Source organism: Sus scrofa, chromosome 5 (genome assembly GCF_000003025.6).
Source record: "Sus scrofa isolate TJ Tabasco breed Duroc chromosome 5, Sscrofa11.1, whole genome shotgun sequence".
Lineage (NCBI taxonomy): Eukaryota > Metazoa > Chordata > Mammalia > Artiodactyla > Suidae > Sus > Sus scrofa.
This window is the reverse complement of record NC_010447.5, coordinates 103,845,066-103,862,947: the sequence shown is the minus strand read 5'-3', so window position 1 is coordinate 103,862,947 and position 17,882 is coordinate 103,845,066. Positions and strand designations below refer to the sequence as shown.

The 17,882-nt window shown below is 43.3% G+C and overlaps 1 protein-coding gene across 2 annotated transcripts in view; it reads left to right on the top strand.

Annotated features, from left to right (window-relative positions):
* The window catches only part of NAV3 (neuron navigator 3), an 849,425-nt gene that overhangs the window by 275 nt on the left and 831,268 nt on the right, over window positions 1-17,882 (top strand). The window lies entirely within an intron of this gene.

Below are 17,882 nucleotides of genomic sequence, written 5' to 3'. Positions count from 1 at the left end.
ATCGCGGCGCCTCCTCGAAACTTGCTTTTGTGGGAATCGCCCAGCCCAGCGCTGCCCGGGCGTTTGCACCAGCGTGTTCCCTCCCAGGTGCCTGCCGCGGGTCTCCTCCCTGCTGCTCTCCCACGACCGCGACCACCTTATTTAAAAAACGTGTGCATGTATGTAGATCTACGCGAGGTCGCCCCCCGTCCTCCTCCTGCTGGTCCCACCTCTGCGCTCTCGTCGGCTTTTTCGCTGCGACCGGTGATGGGGGCGCGGGGGGTTGGTCGGGCGGGGGCGGGTGGCGAGCGCGGTCCAGGGAGTGGCGGGCTCGTGTGGCCGGGCTCTGGTCGGCTACTTGGGGCATCTCGGCTCTGCCTGCACCCGCCTGGGACCGCGGGGAGGGCTGTCAGCACCAGGGCGGCGGAAACGGGGAGCCCCACGTCTCCAGACGAGCGAGCGAGCGAGGGACGCAGGCTTGGGGGTGATGGAGCGCTCGGCTGGGTGGCTGGCGAGCGTCCAGACATCATCGCTTTCCTTCCTACTCCCCCGCCCCTCTCCGGCTCGCTCTCTCATTTCTTTCTTCCTTTCCTTTCACTGGCTCCATTCTGTTCCCTCCCTTACCTCTTTTTTTTTTTTTTCCTCATTTCCTTTTTACCCCCTTCCCTCTTGAGATAAAAGAAAGGGGAATCGTTTTGCAACCTTGCATTCTAGGAGCATGGGAAGAGCAGTGAAGCCTGCGGCGTGGCCACCTCAACCTGGTCGTTTTCAGACTCGTCGTCATCCATCAACATGTTTGTGTCCTGAGTCTATTGATCTCCCCTGATTTTGCAGAAATGCATTCTGAGCCGGGCGTCTGGATGTCAAAAATCAGAGCTCGCTTCCTTGCTCCCTGTATGACACGTATTGTAAGGGCTCCATGTGTTTTAAATCCACATAAGCCATGGTTATAAAGAAACCCATCTGTAAAAAAATTCGGCCTTATTCTAGAGAAACTTCTCTCTTAAATTATTGATAGACCCTTTCCCTTCTTTGATATTTAATTTTAGGAGACTTGGGAGACAGTTGTGTTTTTTTTTTTTTTTTTCTTCCAGTGTATGAGGACCATGCAACTTCTATTACCTTAATTATCTCCTCTTCTAACCTCATTCAGTTTTATCCTTGGTCACTGGAGTGAGTATTTCATAACTAAGGTTTAGAGGCTTGCTTCCCTAAGTCAGGGCTGGCTAAGAAAACCAAGTGGGGGGCCAGGGTATTCAGACCTGCCAAAGAATAGAAGAGGCATCTTTTGAAACTCTAGTGTCAAAAGCATAACTAGATTCTGACTTGAATACTGAAGACATGAAAATAAAATAAATCCAGACGGCTTTTGGTTCTTAGCATGTGTGTAACCATAGTGGATAGGAGTAAGTGAAAACTTAGGGAAAAACGGAGCCTATATTATAGAACCCATTCAGCCTTGTTTATGTGGAGGCGCTTTTTCACGATGGTTTTCTTTTTCTTTGAAACTTAAGATGTCTGTGACATGTGAAAACAAAGGGAAAAAAGGACTTGTTTAACCAGAAATAGGATTTATATAGATTTCTTTTCTTTCTCAACAGATCTAGTTGCTCTAAAGTTTTCCTGAGGTCAGACTATTTCATGGTTGAAAACAATACTAATCAATGATTTTTCCTTCACTTTGTTTCAGCGGCGTACACAGTTCCTCTAGAAAGAGGTCTTAGTTTTAGAGAGCTCCCCTTGCCTTCTTTCCTTTGTCTGCACATTTGTTTTTAAATTCAACTGTTAATATAGAATAAAGGATCTGGGAGCAGAGAATGGATCAGGAAGAAGAGAAACTGCTAAGATGATGGAAACTATATCCAAACCAATAAAAGATAGATATTGCCATGCCGACCCCCCGTCTTTGTTTTTAGTCAGTTGAGAAGCTGTGGGTTTTAACTGTGTTTTCCTCTTCTTAATTCTGCACCTAATGCTTTTCGTACCTGAGGTCATGTTTATCCAGTTCAAATGATTATTTACAAAAGACTTAAATCCGCGTGCCAGTGAAACCCCAAAAGCATGCTTTTCCTCTCATGTTTTTGTCACCTAGTGATAGCGGTGGTGGTCTTACATTATTGGTTGCATCTGACTTTGGGTTTTTGGTGTTCTTTGGTTGGGTGGCTGGGTAGGTTGCTTGAGATACATTTATAGGATAGTCCTGGCAGGCTGCATGGAACTTGAATGCACAGTTAATTGTAGATGCAGTAAAGTGTTTGTTTTTCTTGTTGTTGGTTTAAGAGATGTCATGCCTTCCTGCACATTTCATGTTTTGGTGTGACTACTCCTTTGTGTGTGTGTAAAAGGTTCACCATAAAGCAGGGCCTGATGAAGGCCTGTGTGATTTGAGGTTAAAAGGTAGATTAGTGACAAGACATAAATTACTTTCTTATTCGTATACATTGATCCTGGAACTGTTTTCTCCCCTTGTGATTGCGTCTGTATGTGGATCCTTTAATGAAAGGTTGGCAATGTGAACTGTCTATTTATGTAAAGAGGAAAACGCCCTCAAGTTTACTTGCCTCGGCTCCCCCTTTTTCATGCAGAGGGATTAACAGATGCTTTTGATGTGGTATTTCAACAGCTGTTTTGCTGAGCACTGCTAATTGCCAAGAATATGCTTTCTTGATTCTGGCATTGGTATAAGACATCTCTCAAGGTGTCTGGAGGGCTCCCAGTGACTCGCCCTTGTCACCCATGGTGACCCGACGTGGCAGGCTGAAGTCTGGACACAGATGGACACTTCGTGATCCTTCAGAGACTTGATAGGAAAAACGTGCTGCCTCCTTTACGTGGACTGGCAGTAACTTTTGGACTTGAATCAGGACGACTCCCAGCTTTGCAATTCCCCTTAGCCCTCATTCACCTGAGGAGTGTGTGAAATCCTCAGAAAACATGTCAGTGCCTTTTTCTTTTAAACTGAAAAGAATTTTTGAAGACCTGTGTTTGTGTATCTGACTTTGTGTGCAGCCGGGACACTTAGGATCAGAATATCACCAAATCAAACACGAGAGGCTGTGTCAACTTTAGAAACGTTGGGAGCCAGGGAGGTGTGTTTGGAAATAGGAGCCAAGAGGCCAAGGTTAAATTCTTCCTTCTTACTGCAATGCAAAGTTATTCTTGGGGTGGCCTCCTTGTTCATAGAGCTCCTTTAGCTTTGTTTTCTCTAGAAGAAAAATGGGCAGCGTAGTCTTTTTCCTGTTTTTGAATTGTCACATATATGTGAACGTGACATAATCATGTGTTCACACAAATCACGTGTACACAGAATCAGGTGCATGTACTGTACGTATGCAGCAGTGGTGGATACTAACACACACACACACCACACATTCGGAGGCAACAGACAAGACTTCTGATGAGAGGAAGGAAATCTTTCCTGTACCTTTGACACATGGGTAATGACACTAAGTATTTCCTTACCTGCCGGAAAGGGCAAACAAGGTGCTGTCTGTTCTGTGGGTATGGGTAGTGGGTGTGCAGGGACTAACCGCCTAACGTAATAGGCAGAACTGAATGACCCCAGCAGGTAATACCCTTGTGCTTACATGAACGTAAGTAAGGAGTACATTTGTTTAACAAACCACTTAGGATTGACTCCTTCCCCTCCCCCGTTTTGTAAGGAAAAGTAATTTTCTGTAAGGTTAAGTGGACCTCAGGGTAGGAAGAATCCCCGGAGCGCTCTTGCTGCCCAGACTTCATTTTTCCCTCCCGAGTCTGTCAGCAGTAATATCTGATATGAGCCTCTGGTGGTGATGTTTCCATAGGTCATCATCCTTCTCTGTCCCAGATGAAGTCTCAGGACAAGCCCTGCAGTAGCACAGATTCTGAATTCAGTGCATCATTCAAGTTGGTTACATAACTCAGAGGCCTTGGGTTTGTTTTTTTCCCCTTAAAGCTCCAGGTCTTTGGAATTGGATCTATTTACTCTTCCCTTGTTTTCTCTAAACATTGCAAAGTTGATTTTACAATAAGCCCCGTGCCTGTCAGGATTTAAAAGCTGCTTGTTCGTGTCATTAGATTTACAATGTTTGGACAATGATACTTTTATTTTCAGTCTGGGCCACATTTTCACAAGAGCCATAGCGATTAGGACAACTGCTGGTCATGTGCGTTTGGGAGACTACTTGAGATCGTGGCACCTGGAGATTTCAGGGCTGGAAGCAATACCGGTGACGTCGGCCGAAGTTCTCCAGAGAATGGACTGGAAAGTCAGCAGTTTTGACAAGAAGTGATTTGCAACAGTTGAGGTACAGTCAGGATTTGAAAGAAAAGTTCGTTTCTTTGCTCTTGCTTCGTAGATTTTTAGATGCAGTCCATTTCTATGTACAACTTAGATCTGCTGTTCAGTCTCTTCTCTGGGGAACGTCACTGAAGCCTCGGGCATAACTTAGTGGCTTTTGATAGCTTTGTAGGCATAGCACTGAGGAAGAAATGGTACCTTTTCATATGCTCATGTTGCAGTTCCAAACATGAGCATGAGGTCCATCCTGCTAGGAGTTTTGTTTTTTGTTTTTTCCAGTCGCAAGAAATATTTATGTTACTGTCTTTTGTTACCTCATGAAGACAGGATCAAACACCTTGGCTGCCTGATTGTATTGATCCATGTTAAGGCAGTATTGTAAAATACTTAAAGAGGTAGCTTCTGGAGTAGATGCTTGAGTTTGAATCCCAGCTCTGGCACTTGCTCTGTAGGTTATTTTTGGTAGTTTTCTTAATCCAAGTCTTAGTTTTCTCATCTGTGAAACCAGTGTTGAGGGGATCTTGGTAAAGATTAAAACTGGAAGGCTGTTAATGTATTTAGGACTGCTTCTGACACGTAGCAAATCTTCATTTCGCATTCACTGCTGTTGCTTTACGTCTCAACAATGGCAGCAGTATCAGAATCCAGTTATTTTTCTGTTTAGAGTTTTCCTTCTAAGTCTGACCTGAACGTGTGTCATAATACTCGTCCACATGGAACTTGTGCCATCCCCTCCTCTCCACCCCCAACCCCCAACCTCCCGCCTTAGCTTTTCTCTATAGTCTCAAGCTGAGAATAATGCCCGCGTGCCTGGGAGATAAGAATACATTTATTTAGAGGGGATCCATTGTTCTCATTTCTAGAAAAGCTTATTTTATATTCAGTGGCAACTGAATTATCCATGGATTTTTTTAATTCAAAAATTGAAACACAACATCAGGATTAGCTGTAGAAGCAATATAATATGTCGGCCTAAAAAACTGACAAACGTAAAACTTCTAGTTTTAGTACTATAGTGCTGTTGACTCACAAGCCAGAACCTATTATCACCTATTGTTAAGCCTGCTATTATAACCCTAACGTAATCCTAAAGCTACAAACTTTTACTAAAGAAGGGTGCTGAGGAATTTTTTTTGTGGAGACACTTGGAGGCTCATTGATGACAAAAGTTGTTTGTTTAAAGATGGGATGTTTCATCCTTGCTTCTTGCTTAGGGTGCTCCAGGATGAAGAGATGCATTGCGTAGGTGTAAACTTCTTTGCATTTTAAGGAGATGTCTTCATCTGCAAAATGAATGTATTGCATTAGTATATATACCTCTTTATTCAAAACTTTTCATAGTGAAAAATAGTAAAAGCAGAAGTAGAAAGGATGGTATAATGGAATCCCAAGGGCCTGTCCTCCAACGGCAGCAAATGAGGTAACCTCCTAAGATCCTCCCTGATTCCGTGATTCTCTGACCACGGAAATTCTGATGCAGTGTGGTTTTGAGGATCTAGACCACCTGCTTCTTAAATAATATTGATCCTGCTGTCAATAATATTGATACTGAAGTGATAGGTATTAAGTGATAACATTGAACATTTAATGGCAAGTCAATAAAATAACAGACACAAAATGATACGTAAGAAATGTATTGGAATTGAATAAATGCAATGCCAGGGTTAAAAACTCTGGGCCTAGTTTGATCCAACAGACATTTAATGGCTCCCTCGAAGATGTCATCCAGTAGCCTGATTGATGCCATGTTGTCATATTTAAGAATACTTTTCAAGAAACAGAGCTGTAATGAGCAGTTCTAAAACTGTATTGAGCATTGTCTTTCTTTCACTTGGAAGCTTATTTCAAGATCGTAAAAGCCAGCCTCCAAGATGGTCCCCAGGGAACATTGCCTGTTGCTAGTCATTCTCCTATGAATTCCCCTCCCATATTTTAAAAGCCCGGTTCTGTGTGACTGGTGGAACTTGGCAGTCGTGATGGCGTATGACGTGTGAGGCTGAGTTGTAGAAGACATTGCCCCTTGGCCTTGCTCTCTTGGCTGACCCACTCTGGGAGAAGCCAGCTGCCATGGTGTGGGGACACTCAAGCAGTCCCTAGAGGTTGACGTGGGAAGGAAGTGAGGACTGCTTATGGCCAGTTTATCAGCCAGATGCAGGCGCCACCTTGAAGGAGGGTCCTTTGGCCCTGGTAAAGTCTTCAGTTGACTGCAGGCCTTGGTAACACACTGACTGTATCGTCTTGAATCATCTAACTAAACTGCTTCTGAATTCATAACCCACAAGAACTGTGTGAGTCATCACATGTTTGAAACTGCTAAATTTTAGAGTGACTGGTTATGTGGCAGCACTGCAAACCCCCTAAACTGCCTCTGGGTTGTGGTTATAAGTAACTAGTTATCACTGTTTTATGGAGGGTAGAAGTTAATAGAATTCTGGCAAAATACTGTTTAAATCTGCATTTACCCCAATGATTTACTGGCACCCTAGCCTGCCTTTAAACTTTTGACTCATCAGAACAGACCTTTTCTGGACATTACCCATAATTAAATGAGGGCAGAAGGCATGATGTCTCTTGTTTCTTAGGCTGCTAACCTGGAACTTAATCCTAGCACTGCCATTTGGCAGTGCATCTGCTTAAATTTTCAACTGTTAGAGTTTTGCAAGAAAGCAGGGGTGGAGGTTTAGCCGATGCTTGGGTAAACCTGGAGTCAGTGTCGTAGCTGACGTTCAGGTTAGCCCTCAAAGAGCTCTCTCCACTCTCAGACATAGAGAAACCCCCTAAGATTGTGGCTTTCGTTGCTAGAGAAGCTATTCTTCTCTATTGTTATCTGCTGAACAAGGTAAGATTTAAAGAGCTCCAAAAAAAATATGCCTCAGATAAGGCTGTGGTCATTTTACCTAATGTAGCCATTCTTCATGAGTCTGCACTTTGGTTTTTTGTGTATATTGTTAGGCTTCCCTTCTTAAGCATGGTTTTGGATTATATGAATCAATCTGGTTTTCTCATTGTTATAGGTTTAAGGGAATCTAAAAATTGGATATTTTAGGTAAAATAGATTCTATATAGGTACAATATTTTGGTACATCCAAAATGGTATGGATTAGAGAACCAAAAAAAAAAAAAAAAAAGACAATAATCTCACTTTTTACTTCATGGATCTGTTTGATTTTATCTCCCTAAATTATCATCCCGTAAACATTTAAAAGGTGACTGAATTTCTAATATATATTAAGCAGGTACTAAGCACTTGGAGAACACTAAGAAATAACGGTTTTGAACCTTTAGATTAGGGTGAATATTAGAGTATTTTCATAATCAGGCCATCAGTCGTCTTACGGTTTGGAGCATAAGGTTTTAGTACCTTTGTTCTTTGATTTGTTAGGTGAGGTTACGAACAGGATTCTTGCCCCTGAGAGTTTTTTCAGATCCAAGGTTATCTTGGCATAAAAGAGTGATGGTGTTTACTGACGTGTATCGATATCATGCTCTCTGGGAATTGAAATTGATTTTTTTTTTTTTTTTGGTCCTTGGCATGTACATGTGCTGTGTGAACAAGCATCACCTGGGAGGACTTAGGAACATCGCTAGGCAGACATTCAGAAATGAGTTTTTAGGCCATCACGAATGAGCTGCATCACAAGCCTCGGGAGAAAGATAATGAAGTCACTAGTTCTTCTTGATATTTTTATGTTTGAGCACAAGGTGCAATAAGAACTAACTTTAGAATTGAGAATAATCAGTGTGCTTGATAACTCTGTTCTTTTTGTGAAATATGTGGAAATGAAGCTACTCTTAGTTGCTGGTGAAAAGAACCTGTGGCAGATGTGTGTAGAGTCCAGGAGTGTTTTCATAGGTCTTCTGCTAACCAGGCTCTTGTTTCTGTTGGATGATGTGTCTCATCTTGTGTGCTTGTTTTATGTATTTGCACATTATTTGGCCTTGTTTTAATTTACCCCATGAAGTAAACACGATTTTTAACAAAAAGTTTGTGGATATGTAGTAATTGCCTTCTGTAGTGTCATGATCCTAGCAGGGGTACAGTAGTGAGTAAGGAAAGGCCCTTGCCATAGAGGAGGTTGGAATGTGCTTAATTGTGAAAGTTTTTTAATTTTCAGAGTGTTGAGCTGCTTATTTGACTTTGCAATTTATTATGGTTGGGCTGCATTCAACACAAGATCCTGCTGATTTATGTTAGCATAATTGAGAGTGAGCTTGAGTTCTACACTGTTAATGAATGTTCATGCTCTTTTAGAGGTCTCCTGTAGCTGGCCCCGCTAACCACAAAGGCTTTCCCGCCTTCAGCGGATAAACTCTCAGTGTCACAGGGCGTGGCACTAGAAATTATGCCATCACCTATAGCTCTTTCCTTTTTAGCCAACTAGCTAGTAATGTCTGTTCAGAGGATTCCCTGTAAGACAAATGGGTGTATCATACTGTATGAATATGTGTGTGTGTATATATGTAAACACACACACACATCCATCCAGAATGGAAATGCATCTTAAGAACATTTAAGTAAGTTTCCTGATATTTGTGCTTGCTAATTGTATATTTTAAGAACTGAAGTGGAGTTTAGGTAGTAGTGTGTCAGAATCCCCCAGAATACCTGAATCCGTCCTGCCACTTAGCTCTGTCCCTGTGCAAATGGTCATCAGAATATCACTTGATTAATAGCTGGGAGATGTTCCAGTCCACCTTGATGCATGGTTCTTTGGAAAAAGGTGATTTTGAGCATGTACTCTCCAAACCTGTGTACGTACCTGCATATACTTGTAAGCTTGGGTCCAAGTATACATGTTTTTAGTCTCGATGCGCTCTGTTCTAGCCTGAGTTTGGGACAGAAGTCAAAAAGAGAGAGAAGTGGTCATGTCCCAGGAGAGAATTCAACTTAATTATATAAAACTAGGCAGCAGAAAGAGAGAGGGCATGGACTTTGGTTTTGTGCTCTTTAAAGCATAGTGGTCCTGTTCACTGATTATTGAAGTCCAGTCATTGTTTTTATATCGGACCTATTAGAAGAGCAATTCCCGCTTTGCAAGAGGTGGACAAAGGTGGCCCTGGTGAGGGAGGGAGAGATTCAGCAATGCAGGTAAAGCATCAGGTCCAGTTACGAGAGACCTTTGGATTTTCAGAGCTTTTTAGATGATGGAGTGCATGGAGGAATTGTGGCCCTATAGAAGGAATTTGGAGCTTGATGTTTTAACTGGATGACCTTATGGTGTTTGAATTAATCATGGGAGGGAGGCAGAGTTCTTTAGAAGAAAGCCTTTTAGTTGTTAGCATCCTATGCCTTGAGCCTTTGCTGATTTCTTTGCATGCATGTCCGTTGCCTTCATGGACCTTACACTGGGTGATGGTGGCTCTGGCCAGCTTGCCCGACTCTGGACCTTGGTTCACCAGGAGTCAGGTTAAGATACTGTACGAGTCAGAGCTGGTATCATTATTCGGAGGGACCCAAACTCTAAGGTACTGCGAATGTTCGTTGGTCTTACTGATTATGTTTACCATTGAGCAGTTGCGTCCCTTCTAGTGGGGCTGGAGGAGCAGAAATACTGCAGGATAGGCTTGCAAATGTGGCAGTGGGATTGCCTCTTCCTTCTGGCTGCCAGGATCCTTCCTCTGTGTCCCAGTCTCTGAGTGTGTGTGGCCCCAAGGGAGGTGGCATCTGGGATGAATGCCTCACCACAGAAAGACTGGGTGCCCTTGGCCTCATCCATGTAGCCCATTGTCAACCGTTTGATGACCTTAAATTTTTAAGTGAGGAAGAAACACCATGTCTTGCTCCTTCTCATGGCAGAATCAAGGGCAGAAGTAGAAAATAACCCATAAAGTATATAGCATGTTTTTATTTTTTGTTTTTCCATTTAAAAGCATATTTTAGAATATAGGGCAGCCATTCATGCTAAAAAGGCGGTACATGTTTTTGTTGTGAGGCTGTGTCATTGTTGTCGATTTCATTATTATGAAATAGTTGTAGTTGTCTGATACACATTTGAAGGTTATGCTTTCAGGGAAGTGTCTCAGAATAATGATGTCTGATTCAAATTAAAATGCTAACTTTTGAGCATGCACCTTACACTGTCATTGATCTGTAGCTGAATCTTTAGGAACAGTAATTTTCCTATTGATTCTTTTGATGCCCATGTGCTGGGGGAGTGCGTCGTCTTCTGCCTGGCGTGCGTGTGTGTGTGTGTGCATGTGCATATGTGTGTGTGTGTGTGTGTGTGTCTAGTTGTGTCACTCTTTTTCCTTCTCCTAGAAAATTCCATCGACCTAAACTATTTTACTCACTAAAGATACATATATCCTCTCTGTCCCTGTAACTACAGTGACCCTGCCCATAACACAGTACTTTTCTCTACCAACATTTGCAGTATGATACACTTGAAATATTTTCTAAGCTTTTGACAAAAAGCTTTAAATACAGTTTTACAACTTACTCTAGGTAAGAAGCTGTGTTGAGACTTCACATCTGTATGATCAATAACAAGATGGCTATTTATGCAAAGTTTGGTGCACAAGTGAAAATCTAGCATATTGGGAACTCTGGAGAGAAGTTGTGTCATTTGAAATCCATCCTGTAATTTCTCTGATGTATAATCATAAATTCATTTTAATGCTCATAGACGCTACTGAATTTTGATTTAAATATATGTATTAAAAATAGTCTTAGATCCCAGAGAGTGGATTATTCTTCCCAGTACCATGTAGTGGGCTCTGGGCTATGTTTGGAGAGTAAGTGACAGGAAAAAGGATACAGGCTTTGCCATTAGTGACTTTCTGTCCAGCAGGTAAGACTCGTGCAAAGGAAAAAGTGGCAAGTTTTGTAGACAAATACCAGTGTCTGCGGAGAGGAGCAGATGAAGGCACGTGCAGAGTGCTTGACACAGGAAGCGGTGTTTGAACAATTCACGCGAAATTCAGTTTATTCCATGGCATGTGAACCTTTAGAATTTGGCCTTGCCTCTTCATTCATCTGGCCATCTTCATCTCACATTTCAGCCATGCTGAGCTGTTTGTAGGGCCCTGCAGGTATTAGGCTTTGTCCACTTTAGACCCATGCTAATGGGCATACCTTCTGCACAAGGAGGTTTCCATGCTGAGTATTTATTTTTAAACTCATCCTAAAATCCAAGCATTACTCTCTGTAAATCACATCTTCATAGTTGTTCAGTCTTTCCGGCCACAAAGTCCTGGAATTCCAGAACTTGTATGCAGGGGATGTTCATTGTTCAATAATGCCACTTACACATTCTTGCCTTTTTTGAAGCATGTGTACTGCTGAAGGGATGACAGAGCAGATAGTTGTCCCTAAGAAGTTCCCTACTGGTGAGAGACTGAGTTTTAATGTGAAACTTTTATGGCTGTCTAGATGTTTGAAGAGGAGGGCACAAGAAAGCAGAAGTGGGAGTGACCGTTCTGCTTGCTGGCTGGGCGTCGGGGAAGAATGCCCAGAGAGGAGATGCTTGAAGTGAGTCATGAAGGATGAGTGGGAACTGCCAGATGGACACAGTGGAGGAGGGTGGGACTCTGCAAGTGTGCAAAGGCATAAGGGAGCAGGAGAAGTTACGGCACACTTAGTCCCTGCAAGCAAAAATAGGTGTCAGGAACAGGTGCATGATGGCGAAGCTGGAAAGGTAGGCAGTCCAGAAAGTGTATCGGTTCTAGATAAGGAGTATTTTATCCTGCAAGTTTCAGTGGTCATGTAAGAATGCTAAACAGGGAAGCTCTGTATAATTCCCTTTGAAGGCAGGTATTAGGGTTATAATATCTTAATATAAAATTGTTCAACGCAAAAGTGGTACCCTGTGCCAGCCAAGAGCTCTAACACTTCTTAGAAGCTCTGTGAAGCATGTGTTGTGACGTCTCCACGCCTCCATTTGTTTATCTGCAAGGTAGGTGTGGGAGTGGCCCCTGTTGCAGAACTGATGTGAGAATGAGGTGGTGTGAGAATATAGTTGCTAAAGAACCCAACTGTTAGCCCAAGTGTACAGTAATGAAGTGCACACTTACTGTGCACTCTGATTTTACTAAGAATGCCACCCGGTGTCCAGCAAGACCATGGCAGGGTGGGAAGGAAAGGGTCCTTCCAAGTCAGCGGCAGCGCAGATTATTTTAGGGGCCTGATAAAGACCAAATGCTGTAAGCCGACTTCTAAATATGTCTTGAAGTCTGAGATTGTCTTGCTTACCTGCCTCAGGAAGGATCATCAGAAAATGAGGTGCAGAAAGCAAAAATCAATTGGAGTGTGGCATATCGCATGCAGGGCCTTGAGTGGCGTTAGCCAGATTTGACTGATGGGGTTGAAAATCCCACCCACAGTCAGCCTTATTGTTTTCTGTTATCAGCAAAAGCAGAGTCAGCCCAGGAGGCAGTCAACAGAAAACAGGGACTGTTTGAGACTGAAAGAGCTCCTCCTGCCATGACTCAGTTGGTTCAGAGAAACAGCTGATTCCTGGGCCACCAAAATTGGCGTGACTTCTGCTGGCCTTTTAAGGGCAAGTCGTTATCAGTGCAATGGGGATAACCCCAAATGTGCGTTTGCAAACTCGCTGGAAAAGTCCCTCACGCATCCTACTTGGATACGACGGTTCAGCTGGCAGTAACCACTTAAATGGAATGACGCTTTTTTCAGGAAAGAATTAGATGTACATGAATACTTCAGCCAGTAAACGTGAATGCGTATCGGTGAGCATACCGCTTTCCAGCAGTAGGAGGCTCCTATCTACCAAGACATCTTCCTATATCATCGGTTTCTTAGTGAAAAAATTAAATAATATTTTTTATAAAGTGGAAGAAGATGGACACTTTATAGCTTATCTATGGCTTTATTAATTGATAATTATGGTTTTTTTTAGTTATTTGGAAAAGTGTTTTGAAGTATCTCCCTATTACTATTGCAAGATTTTAGGCTAAAAACATGATAAAATTTTTGGTGGGGGAATGGTGGTGGTTTTATCTCGCTGACTTTCCACTTAGTATTGAGATGTTCATTTTCATCAGTTTAAACAGGACCTTCAAGTGTTGTAACTCCTCATAGACACTGTCGAATGTAGTACAAAGGTGAGGTCAGTCAGACCGTGGTCCTTTTTGCTGAGCAGGTTTGAAAGATTGAACGGTGAATAATTGTTACTCTCCTGGCCCTGTGGAAGGCACAGTCGAGCAAAGGGTTTAATGATGAGGTGGTGCCGTTGATGAAGCAGAAGTGGGTGGTAAACTCTAGATCCCAGTCCTTGAAAATTAACCCCAAGCACCTAATTAGTTTCCTTTTTTTTTTTTTTGCTTAGAGTTTAATTTTGGGGTAAAGTAGTTTATTGCCCTCGAAAAGATACTCGGAATAGGAAAATGCTTCTTTTTTGGTGCTTACCCCACCCAAAGCGATTTACCAGCGGCAGTGCTGTGGGTGCTGCTCATCTGCGTTCTGAAGCCCCCGTTGGAGGTCTCGTTAGGCACCTGCGTGGATTTACTTAGAGAGGACACATCCAACTGGACCTCAGGATTTAAATGAATTCCATGGATTAGAAGGATGACCTTGTGGACAGAAAAAGATTTCGTTATTTGTCTTCCCTGCTTTCAGTGTAAACAGAAGTTGGGTGGTGTGCGTGCTGCTCGACCTGTGTGTTACACGGAAAGAATGAGTAGAAATTCAGCACCCCAGCAGTGGACGATGCGTCGACTGAGTTCGAATTCTGAGGATCGTAGCACCACGTTCTATTTTTCCTCCTGTCACGCTCAGCCAGTAATCCCATCCACATTTCAGCCTCCAGACATGCTTGTGTCTTTGGGCATGATGGGAATACCATGTGGGCAGAGGATTTTATGGTTAGAATCCTGGTTATATGGGTTTTATTTCTTGTGTGTGTAGCCAAGTAGTATAGTGTCTGCCTTTACACAGGTGTCAAAGCTTTGCGGGTCCAAGAGAGGATAAAACAGAGGCGGCTGAAAGCCTTGAACTTCCAGGGTCTGTTTCTAGTGGAAACGCAGCTCACAGCTATATGCTGAAGGGAGAGGGCTTTGGAAGCCGCAAAATGATCACAGCAAATGGAAAAGTTCTAACAGTGTACTGCTAATTGATTAGCTTTATATGTGAAGGGGTGCAGTTGTATGCTATTCCAGCCAACTGTCTTTCTTTGTTGGTTTGTTCTTGGTAGGTTTATCTGACTCTTAAACCAGATCCCTTCACTGCCTGTTCAAAGCAGTTTTATTCTGCACCACGGCCTGATCGATTTGACCAGGGGCTGCGTCTCCATGACAGCTAGCTGTGGCGATGGGGGGTAAATTAAAATAGCCTATGGCCAGGGTCAGGCCAGCTCTGACAGGTGCCCTAAGGCCTGGCAACAAAGTGCTCAAATTCTATTTTCTCCTCTAGTTAAAAACAAGTTTTAAAAAAAGGTATCATTTAAAGTACATGAGATGCAGTAAGTCATTTCCTCTTTCTGCAGATTGTTGATGGAGAATCTACAGGAAGGCCTCGCAGGGATGTTGCCCTGTTCCCACAGCAGTTCGATGCTGATGGGAAGTACGTTTTTGGTATTTGCTGCAGCTTCGTTTATGTGGTCCTTTTGCTTTATTCCGAAGTACTTTATTTAGCATAGGATGGTTTCAAGTTTGGAAGGTAAGTGGTACATGTATTTGCCCCAGTTTAAAGGTAACGAAACCGATGCTTGGAATAAAGTTCAGTGGTCTCTTTGAATTCGGAGCAAAGATGATGGGTAGAGTTTTGAACGAACTGTATTTCTGATCAAGAGAGGCATGTGGCTGCTGAGGCGATGGGGTGGGGATTCTGTGACTCCTCACTTTGGGGCATTCTCCACCACGAGAGGACTTTAATTATACCTCTGCAACATCGAGGGGAGCCTTGCTTATTTTAAAATCAGTAATGACAGCTGGAGGAAAAAAAGCACGATCTGCTTGTTTTGTTGGGGCGGCGGGAGTGGAAAGGACAAGCACATTCTTCTTGGGAGGACGTCTTTTCTGCTTGTGTTTTGGGGCCCGTGTGTCTGTCTTTGACATAGGCTTCTGCACCCTTGAGTGATGGTAAATCGTAGTCATGTGAAGCGGTCTCTTGCTTCTCTACATCATACGTGGGTCAAGTATGATAAGATTTCCATTCTCGCTGTGAAAGATCATTGTGGATAACGTGCTTTTCTCAGGAGTGTCGACTTGACTATCACTTTTTTTTCATTCTCAAAAGGGCTAATAAAACCCGCCTCTGGAATGAATAAGTACATTATCACAGGTGTTTAAATTGTTCAAATAGCATGTTTATCCCCTCCTCGAGTAAAGACGTATCGTCCCAGCACAAACACTGTCAATCGAAGAGCTCGAATGTGTCCTTCAATCCGCTCAAGATCACTTTGGATAGCTAGGGTTCAATCAGATACCGCATTTAATCAGCTAATTACATACAGCAGAGGTTTCTCTGCCAAACAAATGACAGGGGAGGAATAATTCCATAAGTGTGTAGCCCTGAATGGTTTTTTTTTTCTTTCTTTTCACCCCAACGAAATAGTCTTTGAGGAAATCCTGCTGACAAGGTTAAAGTTGTATATGCCTCACATTTTGAAATGCTTGCTCGTTACTTTAGGAGAAATATGGGAACATTTTATTGTGTTTAGGAAAGAAAATTCATTCGGGATTTCCTCCCTTCCTCATCCCTGGTGCCCTCATCTCCATGTTCCCCTTTCTGCATTAACCTTTTCTCTTCAAGGTGTCCTGAGGCTCGGTCTTTTTGGCTGCATCATTGGTTTGTCATAGGGACAGTTTCCTGGTCCTTAGAACAGACGGTAAAGCTTTCTTGTGGTCCTTCTTTAAGTCTTGTACTTGTATACGGCTTTAGGTCATTCCAGAAGCCATGCTTAGACAACTCTTCCAAGTTAGTAGGGTGCAGATTCAGCTCTTTGAGGCCCAGTGAAGCTAGAATTGGCCCAAGCAGGTGAATGTTGCCGTGGAGATGGGGACGCAGGTCTGTCTGCTCCAGATCTTTGCCTTCGCGCTTGAACATTCCAGAGTAGTGCCGCGGCCAAGGTGAAATAATCTGCTCATCTTCCTCCTCACAGTGCAGTCTTGGGTAGGAGGGGAAGTCCTGTCTCAGTCAGGGATCTATTACACCGAGCATGTGCAGTGAATGTAGTTGTAAGCCTGCAGGAGTTGGGAAGATAGCACTGCTGTGGTCCTGGGACTCTTGGAAGCTCTGCTCCAGCTGTTCTCCTTGCTGTTGCAGGGCTTGTTGCCTACTTCTAGTGTTGGGTTTTTCTCCTGTCACCAGTAAGGTTTCATGTGAGCATTTGTCAGATAGTCAAGGTTGACAGGATTTTCTCATATAAACAACTTAGCGTGGTGCTTGGAACCTGGGAGCACGCAATATCGGCAGTATGTATCCTGAGCATAATCCCTGTTCTTTTCTCTCTGCATTGCATTTTCTAGGAGGCCCCTGGGTTTGGAGGCAGCGTGGCTGTGCTGAGGCGACATGGCTGGGTCAGCGTTTGTGGGGCAAGGATTAATCTCATCCTTCAGTGAGTGTCAGGAGTCTCTTTCTCCTTGCTATCAAGAAGTCCTGCTTGGATGTTAATGGCCCAAAGGGGACTTGGTCCTAAGGGTTGGTGAAAAGGCAACAGCTTTTTCAAGGGGGCAGAAAATAAGGGAGACTCCATAAAGGGATGAGGTTACATTCTGAGAAGCAACGATAGTGACTACCATGGCAGGTGGCTGTGTTGGCCATACAGAGCTGTCATGGAGCACCTGCCGGAGTGTTGATCCACCTGCAGATGAAGAAGATGGTAAATACACGCCTTGAGGTTCGTGGGGCTGGTTTATGGAAACAAGCAGAAAATGGCTGTGAACCCTCACACTTCACATGGAAAGTGAATGCAGATTTTGCGTATTTAACGTCATCATTTTGGAATTGTTATGTACACTATTTCAGAATTAGTGAAATAGACAATCTAGAAATAAGAGCTGTGTTTATACTGGGAATTCCTTCTGTTGCATGTCTCTGGGTCACTTCAGGACCGTTTTCACATCTCAGTTTAAGTCATAACTAATGATAATAAAAAAAATCCAGAGTTCCTGTCAAGGCTCAGTGGAAACGAATCTGACTAGTATCCGTGAAGATGTGGGTTCGATCACTGGCCTTGCTTGTTGGGTTAAGGATCTGGCATTGCTGTGAGCTGTCATGTAGGTTGCAGACGCAGCTTGGATCTGGCATTGCTGTGGCTCTGGTGTAGGCCCTGGCTGCAGCTCCAATTGGACCTCTAGCCTGGGAACCTCCGTATGCCTTGGCTGCGGCCCTGAAAAAAGGCAAAAAAAAAAAAATGTAATAAAAAAGTCCAATGATCTAACATAACTTTTCAGAAAGGTCATACAAATAGGTTCTAAGATGTTTAATATCTTAGGCAGGAGTTCCCATCGTGGTGCAGCAGAAATGAATCCGACTAGGAACCATGAGGCTGCAGATTCGAGCCCTGGCCTTGCCCAGTGGGTTAAGGATCTGGCATTGCTGTGAGCTGTGGTGAAGGCTCAGATCTGGTGGTGTTGTGGCTCTGGCATAGGCTGGCAACTATAGCTCTGATTAGACCCCTGAAAAAAAGACAAAAGACAGAAAAAAATACCTAAGGCAAAT